The sequence below is a fragment of the Lingula anatina genome, chromosome 7 (assembly GCF_051362555.1).
Source record: "Lingula anatina isolate TDL-2025a chromosome 7, LinAna3.0, whole genome shotgun sequence".
Taxonomy (NCBI): Eukaryota; Metazoa; Brachiopoda; class Lingulata; order Lingulida; family Lingulidae; genus Lingula; species Lingula anatina.
The window spans coordinates 14684993-14695635 of NC_141773.1; the positions used below are offsets into that span (position 1 = coordinate 14684993).

General features: G+C 36.8%; 1 long non-coding RNA gene across 1 annotated transcript; it reads right to left on the reverse strand.

The window, feature by feature from the left end:
- Window positions 1–2941: 2941 nt before the first annotated feature.
- Window positions 2942–6051, reverse strand: LOC147760789 (uncharacterized). The gene is made up of 3 exons (XR_015335499.1): window positions 5797–6051; window positions 4294–4386; window positions 2942–3877 (listed from the first exon to the last, which is right to left on the reverse strand). It is a non-coding gene; the product is annotated as an uncharacterized LOC147760789 (long non-coding RNA).
- Between the last annotated feature and the right edge of the window lie 4592 nt (window positions 6052–10643).

Consider the following 10643-nt stretch of genomic DNA (forward strand, 5'->3'; position numbering starts at 1 on the left):
ACACATGCTTTTGACTGCCAGATGAGTCCGTAGACCCGCCAATTATTGTAACACCACCGTGTATAATTATTTGCTTTCCAAAGGCTCATTTCCATGGAAAGGATATATATATTTTTATGCTAGACGCTGAGAACCTGAAATGTTTTCTAATTTCCTCGGCAACAGATATGTGGTTTTATAATGTATTGCAATCCAGGGGTAGCTGAGTATGCTTTGGTCCACCGATGTCTTGTTTTAATTTATCTCCCCCTCCCCTCCTCCTCATCATAACAACATTACTGATCGATACGGATTGTCCATAAACCAGTCTCCTGAAGATGACAGCACACCAGCGTTCTCGGTGCAACGCTAAACCTTACCTACACAATCAAAATTCATCAAGGAACGATGGCTTGCTTTTTAAATCATTTATTTATTTATTTATTTGACTGACAAAATTTGAGAAACATTTTTAAATTATTAAGGGGAAAACGAGGCATGCTATCGTAGTCTTTTTTCCCCAAATCCAACTAAATAATGACGAAAACACCGTCTTAACACCAGTAACTTATCTCGCAACCAAGACAACAGGCATTTTAAGCCTAAAGCACAGGTATTAAGATGCATGTATCCGGGAGATAATGCAACACGCATTGTAGACGACAACCGTATCTCATTAGGCCTACTTATTTGTAGGCCTATCCAGAATCCTTGGTTTCAGGATTACTTATACTTCTCAAGGTATACTCAATTTGCCCACGCTTAAATTTAAAACGTTACTTAGACCTGACGTGAAAAAGAAGGGAAATCTTGTATGACTTGATTTAACTTTTTAACGGAATGCCTAACAGACACGTATGTCGTGAAAAAGAAAAAACACCGAAACTACAAAAGAAAGATAACAATATAAGCAAAATGATTTTATGTAAAATGGCTTAATTACCAACGCGCATGATAGTTCATTTCATATATTGGCTTCTGTTTTAATACGCATGCTTCAATGCCTACAATAGGTATGCATAAATGCCGGGAGTCTATCTTGTCTTAAATCATTTCAATTAATTTCCCCAAAAACTGGAAATTAAATTTTGCTTTTTAGATTTAAAAGGAGTAATGTTATTACTCTGATAAAATTTGAAAAAACTCGTATAACATTCGTATAGAAAATGGCCGGCATATCATTATTTTAAATTTGCTCCTGGTCCATCTTGATTGGCTGGGATGTGAGCTGCTCCCACATTTTCTGGCCATTGTTTTCCTCTTTGGCCAACTTTTTTGCTCCATTGTATGGGGGATGTATGTGTAATCACTTAATTTAATGTTGTGTTATTATTCCCTCATTTTGTAACTTCCTATCATATTACGTTTAGTCACTTTAATAAATGACAATTTTCAGTCAGATGGATTCATTTCTTATTTATTTTTCAGCAAAAAATCGAGCTTTGTTGTGCTTGTCAGCGTTTGGCTACATAAATGTAATTGCTTTAAGGACATTGTCACCCTTCGCCCACAACTGCTTATTTACTGCCTTAGATACATGCTTTTGGGTAATGGATAAAAATTTTCAGTGTTCACTGACTAAATTAATCAACATTGACACATGTAATCTAACGGGTGGCGTCATAGATTGCTAGACATCGGCTCTTCTCGATGTGAATGCTCTTATAGTTGCGATTTTGGGGTAAAAACTGAAAGAAAGGGTTTCTCAAATTTCTCCTTTACCTGAGCACCCACGATCAGGGATCCAAATGTAAAGTATGTTTACTGGTACTTATTGTGTAAGTGCAAACGTATATATTCCTTCTGAGCTCCATGTATATTTCCACGTAAAATATTTTAATAAACTTCTCTTAATTAAACGTTCCTTGCTCATTCTAAAATTACAGCGTTATGCAACATGTAGGCTACCAATTAAGCCTGTACCCCCTTAACCCTAAATGTTTCAGTACATGTAAATAGGCCTCTTTCCTCACCACTGTACTTAGAACATCTGCCCATTGTCGCAAAACCTTATTAAATTGCTCCATAGTATTAAATAAAGCCCTGTATAGTATGCACGCCAAGCCATTTCAGAACAAGACTATTAGTTAATATATATATGTACCTACGCTATAGGTATAAATCATATTTCTTTAGTTTGTGCATGAGGAAATTAGTTATGTCTATACTTACTAGGGTGACATTTGTGCTAAAGACTTAACGTTGGATAAGACAAGGAGTTATAACAGAAGGAGATTACACGCAAGCCTTTCTATTGTCCGATGTCTGTTACGGTGGGCGGAGCTAGCTACGGGGGGCCTCCGGTCTCAAGGTTTCGTCTGCGTCGCTCTCCTCAGCTTGGAGATAAATTTCATATGCGTTATTTCGCGTTAGAATTCGAGATCAGTAATGTCAAAGCGCCGCTGTATGCTGACGATTTTTTTCACAGGTAATTATTTGGACGATGTGCTGGAAGGGAACGATATCATAGAAAGCGATTATAAGGTGGTGACTGAGGATGGTCACCATGAGCTTTTTTTTAGTCGGTGATAGATGGCTTTTTTATGGCACAACCCGGTGAAAAATCACCAAGGAGAAGTCAAAAGAAAACGTCCCAACTGTGGTTTGTGAAAATGACATTCAAGTGAACGTCTGTCCTCACTGCCAAAGGACATAATATTAATACATTAACGTTTGGACCCTCCTGCCCTTGGGTCCCATAAACATATACATTGTGACAGTGCCTACGCTTTGTGTCTGGTTTTAAATTTCTTAAAGTATTTTTTCTCTCACTCGGTATAATTTTAATATTATAATGCATTTAATTAAAATTTTAATCCAAGGTTGAGGCAATGCCACGACACGTCAGTTTACTGAATACTCGTTATAAATTTCTTTATCTTGGAAATTTCCCTTTTTTTCAGGATTATTTGACACGTACTAACACTGTTCATATTTGTCGGTAAACAAGTGCACAGTGCTATACATTAAGAATAATTTTTATTCATTCATAAATATATTTATGTACAAAATATATCAGAAATTTTAGTATTCACTGAGCTCTTTAAAGTGAAACAAATAAAGATGAGAATATTGAATTTCAAACTATTATTTACTATATTAACTTAAAATATCTTTTAAGTCAACTTTATACTCAAGCACTCTATACTCTATACTCATGAAAGTAGCATCTGTGAGTAAAACCATTTTATTATATCAATAGAGGAACAAAAACAAAAATTTTACACATAAGCAGTAATAAATGAAGTCATAAGAATGATTAAGTTGCTACAGTTTTCCAGTTTTATGCAGTCTATGATGGCATTTTTTTCATCCGTGCAAATAGAAATAATTATATTCTTTTTTTATCTGACTTGCTGATACCAGTCTGTGCCAGATACTATTCCACTTACAGGCCAGCAAGGTCTGAAAATCTAATGGGCCAAATGAAAAAAAAAATCCTAGAAGATAAAGTGGTTAATTCTTACAAATAGGATAAAAAACATGGGATTTTCAAAAGGTTATTATAGATCAAGACAACACTTAGTAAGAACATTTATAAAATGTTACAGCTGAAAAAATTAACTGGTAAGTAAGCAGTAAGTGACTGCTTCAAAGAAATTTCACTGGCAATCAGGTAGACTGTTATACCATGGCACTCAACAATTTATATATAGGTTTTGAATTTTTTTCCACGTAACAGTAACACAAAATTTATGTCCACTTTTGCAATGTATAGAGTCAGTTAGGTGACTGAAAATATTTTAAAATGTCATAAAGGAGCACTATTAATTTAATGCAATCTCTGTTGGCCAGTCTTATCCAGTTTCTTCTCCAAAAAGGACAACTCAAGTGAGAATTTCTTCAGGGCCTTTTCTTCTGCCTTGCTAATGCCATGCCACTCAGAAAAGAGAGAAACCTGTAGGTTAGAAAAAAAAAAACAAACATAATAATAGCATTATGAACTACTAGTATCCAAGTAGACATTATGGAATTACGCAGTGAAGTTTAATGTGTCTTGTTATGACTTGACTGAAATAATGTTCACCACATAAATGAACAATTTACAACTAAATTTATATAGAACATCAAGATTCATGATCACAAGCTAATAACCCCAAGAAATTGAAAGAAATTGTACTTATTACAAGAAATTATTTAAATCCACCCTGGTTCCTACTCTTCTGACAGGACAAAAAGGGGATTTCAGAGAGGCTGGTTGCTAAAAGGAAAATGCCCAAGGTTGTTGTATTTTGAAAAAAAAAAAAATTAAAAAGGGTACTGTTGTTAGTGAATGTTTAATGCATCTTAGGCATTATGACAAAAGTAACTTACCCCAGACACACTGACCTCCTTTTTTCATTGACATATTTTAATTTTTTCCAGCCTGACCATAATTCATATATTCAATGCAGCCTTCTCCCATATCTATAATAGAAAAAAAAACTTGAGTAGTTAAGATATGCATGTCAAATTCATTATCAATTTTGAGAGAATTTCTGTTTCAACACTACAAGATGAAATATTTAATTTCAAGTAATGAATAAACCTTAATAGAGTTCTATTCTTTTGTAACCACCAAGGCAAAGCTTCTTTCTTAAAATGAACTGAAACATCCAAGCTTGCCACCTAACATGCCAAAGTAGTGAAGTATAATTTAAGTAGAGAAGCAAGTACCCCTTAATTATAGAGGTGTCTTACACAATAAAGTGTGTCTTACACACCTTGACTCAAAGAGAGATGTGTAGTGAGATAACAGGTAAAGTAATTGGTGGAGCCTAGGTGAACTTAAAACCTTAAGACTTTAAATTAAGAAGCACCAGGATTCATGTGTGTTCTTTTTTCAAAGGTTTAATATGAATTCAAACATATATATGTAAAAAGAAGACTAAATAAGTTAAAAATAACTATACCAAAGACACTGTGAAGTCAAACTTCCTGTTAGACCGCCATGATGGAAAATGCTGGGTGGAGGCAAAATTTTCCAGTCAAAAAAACTGAGCACTTTACTTTAACAACAAAGTTACCACTCCAAAGCCACCCACCATGGTGAGAAGAAAAATGATGACCAACTGTCATGATAAGTCTTTTTAGATTTACACATGAAAAAGGTAAAGGCCAAAATGGTACATTTACCCATAACACTAGAGTAAAAAATGGGTATTCTGAACAAATCAGGTTATTTTTTTCAAGAAATATTGGAGCAGTATCCATGCAATATATACCACGCCACGACCAAGATGTTCAAGAATCTAAACACACCAAATTTTTTTATAATCTTGCATTTGAAAAGTACAAAAAGCGGTAAGGCTTTTGGCCGTAACAAGCGTAACACTTTTTGATCGGAACTCATGAAAATTGTCAATTGTCGTATCCAAGCTAGACCACATGTAAAATCGCAAAAAAAACAATACTGCTCAAGCAAGTGTGTTGCACACATAACATTTAGTTAAATATTATGACTGTCATGTGACACAAGTTTCAAAAAGTAGGAGGAAAATGTCTTTTGGAGTAATTTTTTTTCGATATATTAACAAGATGGCGGCTTAAGCATCTGCTTGTTATTCGGCTACTGAAAGTGCACCTAAGTTTTATTCTTTGCTACTGCCACAAATTACTTAACAATTGCAACTGTATAAAGACCAAACTTTCTTCATCTGATACTATATTTATAGGCACTTGTTATGAGTGGGAAATATTTTTCGTGCAATATTTATTCTCCACACACCACCTCGCGAGATCAACGTGTAGCTGGACACTTACACAGTGAGACCCTACGACATAAAAGTTGCAATTTATCTTCATATTTCGTGTAGTTATGCATTTAAAAGCACTTACCTGTTTTTTGAAAACCTTGTCCAACGTAATATCATATAAATTCTGTATTTCTCTCATTTTTTAGAAACTTGGGACTCCGTTTCTGTTTCTGTCCTCAAAAATCAACAGACGAAGGCACAGATACTAACAAACGAGATTTAAACGAGAGTAGCAATTAAGCGTAACAGAGATAGGCATCCATTGTTCTCTGGGTTCTATTCATTCCGACCAATGAGAGACCGTAATACGGGCTCCGCCCCCACGCGTGTAATCTCCTTCTGTTATAACTCCTTGGATAAGATAATGCCATCCATACTTCTCTTGGCGCGTGCATGTTTGCGTGTGTGGATAAAGCAATCTTGAGTATAAATGAAATAGAACAGTATCGTTATAGCTCGCATAAGTATTTTGTCACAGAATGAAAAGGATAATTGGCATATTGTTATCAATACTCATTGGTCTGACACTAACTGTGACGTGTCTCGTGACGTAGTAAACAGGAGGCGGTGACAGAAGTGCTCAAAGCGCTCGATAGCGTTCGGTCTTATTCACTTGTGATCAATGTTGAAAACATCCTTGACAAAAATCGTCTTGGAAAAATTACAGCCGATAATTAAGGGAAAATATCGATTGGCAAAGGTGATATCTTCTTTTGAGAGGCATACAGAACAAATATCACTGCGAAATGATGCCAATGAATTCAAGCGATAACAATACAACAGAAGAAGTAACTAACTTGTGGAATCAGCCAGGATTTTTTGATGATACCAGATGGGCCAACATCACCGTGACTTTGTGGATCAGTATCGTGGCAATCTTTGGAACATTCGGTAACATTTGCGTACTTATCATCACAAGAAGAACTCCGTCTCTGAAAACGTGGTGGAATTCATTCCACATTAACTTAGCAATAGTCGACCTGTTCAAGTCAATCTTCGGCTGCCCGGTATTCGTTATGATCGTTTGGTCATGGGATGAATCAACACTTTTAATCAAATGCTTTCTAGGGCGTGTTTTAGCCGTGGGACCCATTATGAATATTTTAGTTTTGACAAGTATAAGCGTCGTGCGAGCAGCAAAATTCCACAAGCCTCGTCTGACTATCCGTAAGCATATTTTTAAAATATGTTTGGCTGCACAATGGACTCTTGGCGTATTGTTCTTTGCCGCAGTTTCCTCGTCTGACGGTAGGATTGTGATCTTAATGCAATGTCACAAGTTGTGGAAACAGCCACCCGGTTTTTTTTACTTCTTTACTAATGCAGTAGTGATGATCTGTGTTATAGTAACATTCGTATCTTATCTGTCAGTCGTGAGAAAATTTATAAAGCACCGCAAGTTAATTAAACCTTACTACACTGGCTATTCTGTGCAAACAGTATCTGCCAGTGTAGCTGACACGTTTTTGGCGGAACGTGGCGAAAACAGAGTAGCATCACCTTCTCCGACTTTTACTTCTTTAGAGCGTGTCTCACGACCGGATCAACAAAGTCATCGTTCTCGTGTACCAAAATGTACAGCAAACCTGCCATCGGCGATAGACGACATTTCAGATAGAGAGGATCACGATCTTGGCCTACCAGAAGTTTCAGATAGAGACAATCATGATCTTGACCTACCAGAAATCCTACCAGAAACCACGCAGCACATGAGCCTATCGCAATTTTTCCACGGAGAAAATCGCTCCAACTTTCAAGTTCGATGGACAAGAGGCAACGAGACCCCGGACACCATAGACATAATAGCACAAGAAGCGACCGAAGAAATGGAAGTGCGCACGGGTTCCGACATGCACTACGTAAAAATAATACAGAACGACCAGCAGGTTATTGTGTCCAGTTTGATTTTATTAGCCTTTTTTGTTGTTAGTATTTTGCCTTTTGTGATTGTCGCTATGGTATTTGAGTCACAATCTCTAAATGTAAGTACAAACCAGTATATCACTAATTTAATTGCATGCTCATTTGCATTTATTAATACATGTGCTAATCCTTACATATATACACTGAGGTCACGGGTATTTAGGGAACGTCTAACTTCTATAATTCATGATATTGCTAATTATTTTCCGCGTAGAGATAGTTCCTCTCAAACTGTAGAGAACAATTTCATTTAGTTATTTATTGTAAGTCTATCATGTCCAATGTATGAACTCTATTAATTTAAACGACATGAACAATTTATTTTTCATTTGCTGCCAATAAAACAGCAGTAGAGCTAGAGTCATAACGTTTTTCATTTAGAACATGTTTTCTCAAATACGACACAGAGATTGTACACAAACACCTGAATGTAGGCCTACTATCACATGTACCGGTAGCATGAATTTGGTCTGTATAACATTAATCCCTGAATGCTGTAAAGCCGTACGAAAACGGAAACGGAAAAACTATATAGAAATATGAATGAGGCGAGATTGGTACAGTTGCTAGTACATTGTGTGCCGATTCTGGTGGGGTTGAGTAAGAGCCTTATGGGCCGTTCCCATAACCGTAGCGTACAAGCAGGATCGAGCTATCTCCGAAGGGTTTCTCGCTAAATTGCATTCAGTTTAAGCGAAAGTCAGCCCCACCCCCAGCAGCTTCAGTGGGCGTGACAGACATTTAAGCCGCTTAAACAGCATGCAGTTTACCGAGAATCCCCTCGGAGTTAGATCGATCCTGCTTGCACGATAGGTTCATGGGAACCCAGTTTGGGGATTGATAAACCCATCGTCGGGCATCTGCAAGCGCCCTTATATGCAACTGAGGTTGGGGCTCTTCCTCGAGAGAGGATGCTTTTATTTATTTTTTTTTTCACATTTTTTTACATTTTTTCACATTTCCGCTCCCTGTTCCAAAATCATTACACTGTACAAGTTGGAAAATTTAGGATTGATAGACCTTTAAGTGAGTATAGGAATGAATTTAGTTTGGTTATCATCCATAATCCGGATACGGCCAGGAACATGCATTTAAATACCTATGGAAGTAGGAGCCCAGGGGATGGTTGGTGATTGGATTTTGTTTTGCACGTAAATTAAAAAAAAACATATTGTATTGTAATAGATGCTGTAACGATACTTACATGCAGTGATGGTGTAATGATGTAATTTTGCTGTAGTACATGTATACTGAAGTACTGGTGTAACGAGTGGATACAATAAATATTTACCCGCAAAAATAACTTGCTAATTATACTAGGAAAACAAGAAAAACAACGTCTTTCATTAAATATTTTGCCATAGCAAGTAAATTTACGTGGATATCTATCACCTTTTGGGTATCTTTGGCTTTGGTATATACTGATGATCTACATGCAGTGTGAAAGTGGAGACTATGGAATGCTCTACCTGCAAAGACAACTTTAAAAATGAAAAAAAAAAGCATATAATAAGTTGCAACAGTTACAAAGTTTACAAAGTTTACATTGGTACCGACCACTTTTTTCTCATGTATGTTATTTGCACTGAAGTCCACGTATAGGGGATATAGGCTTTGAACGCACTTCATCTGTGAAAAACAGTGAAAAAATATGCAAAAAAAGGGAATTGAACATAAGTTCAAATCACCATAGCAACAAAAATAAAATGGGCACCCATCAATTTTCAATCTTAATATGGATATAAAAGTCGCATGTTAAAATTTAAGAATATTTTATTAGACAGAAATCTCATAAGGACATTAACTTAAGCCACCTATGCACTGCCAATCAAATTGTCTCGATGCTTTTATGTCATTTTCGATTTTATTATTGAACATTTTTAACTGAGGGTCTCTCTCCGTTAATAGACCGCTCCCTCCAATTTTGTTATGACATAAATAGTTGATCGTAATGAAACACACCACTGCAGGAGGCACAATGTGATACTTAATAGAATGTAAAAAATCTTTATGCTATAATTATGCACCAACAAAGCGTCAAAGCGAGTTCGAAAACTTGTTTACATGATGACCCAAATCCAATATGAACTGAATTAATAAAGACTTGGAAAATAAAAAATAAGATATTTTTATAACGGCAATCAAGAAATAATTTTAAAGACAATGGTAAGAAAGCGCCATTTGATTTCGTTCTAAAGTGCACCACCCTGAGTGTCAGGGCACTGTAAACCTACCTTGCTCACTATACCTTTTCATGTGTTAGCTTTACAGTACACTCTGTATTGCTGATGTGGGTTATATATGAAATTAAGCTCGAGCTGGCAATACCGAAATCTAGAACCTAGGGTAAAGTGCACAAGCGTCACTCCAATTATTTGCATGTGATGAGACACTTACGGTCAACACGATAACTCGCGAGGCACCGCTGTACAATCGCTTTCATAGCCTCGACCCTTGTCATCTTGCCCATGCACCACAGACTGAGCCTTTGTATGTTTGGTGAGGCCTAGAGAGCACTCACAACAGAGTAGATCCGCGGACTAACAGATCCGTGGATCAAATATGGCCGACCTACTTGAAAGCTAGCCGTGTAATCCCCGCGGGTAATCTATTCAGTGTGGAGATTATGCGGCTAGCTTTCAAGTGGGTCGGCCATATTTGATCCTCGGATCTGATAGTCCTGGGATCAACTCTGTTGTGAATGCGGCCCTCGCCAGCTGGGGCCCTTCTGGTATGATATGCATGCATGGTAAGTATTATAGAGAAGTGTAGATCACAGGATTTAAGTACAAGGGTCGTAGATAAGAGGTACGATGAAATACTGTAAACACGGCTTCAGTGTACGGTCAATACGGTAGAGCCTCTTGAACACGACGCAGACATAGAATGAGGGCTTGGTAGCTGATTTTCAACTGCTAAGCTAAAACCTTGGTGAATTGTAAACGTCAAACGTCAGGAAATAAAAAAACATCATGCCAAATGTTGTAAATACATGTAAATGCAATA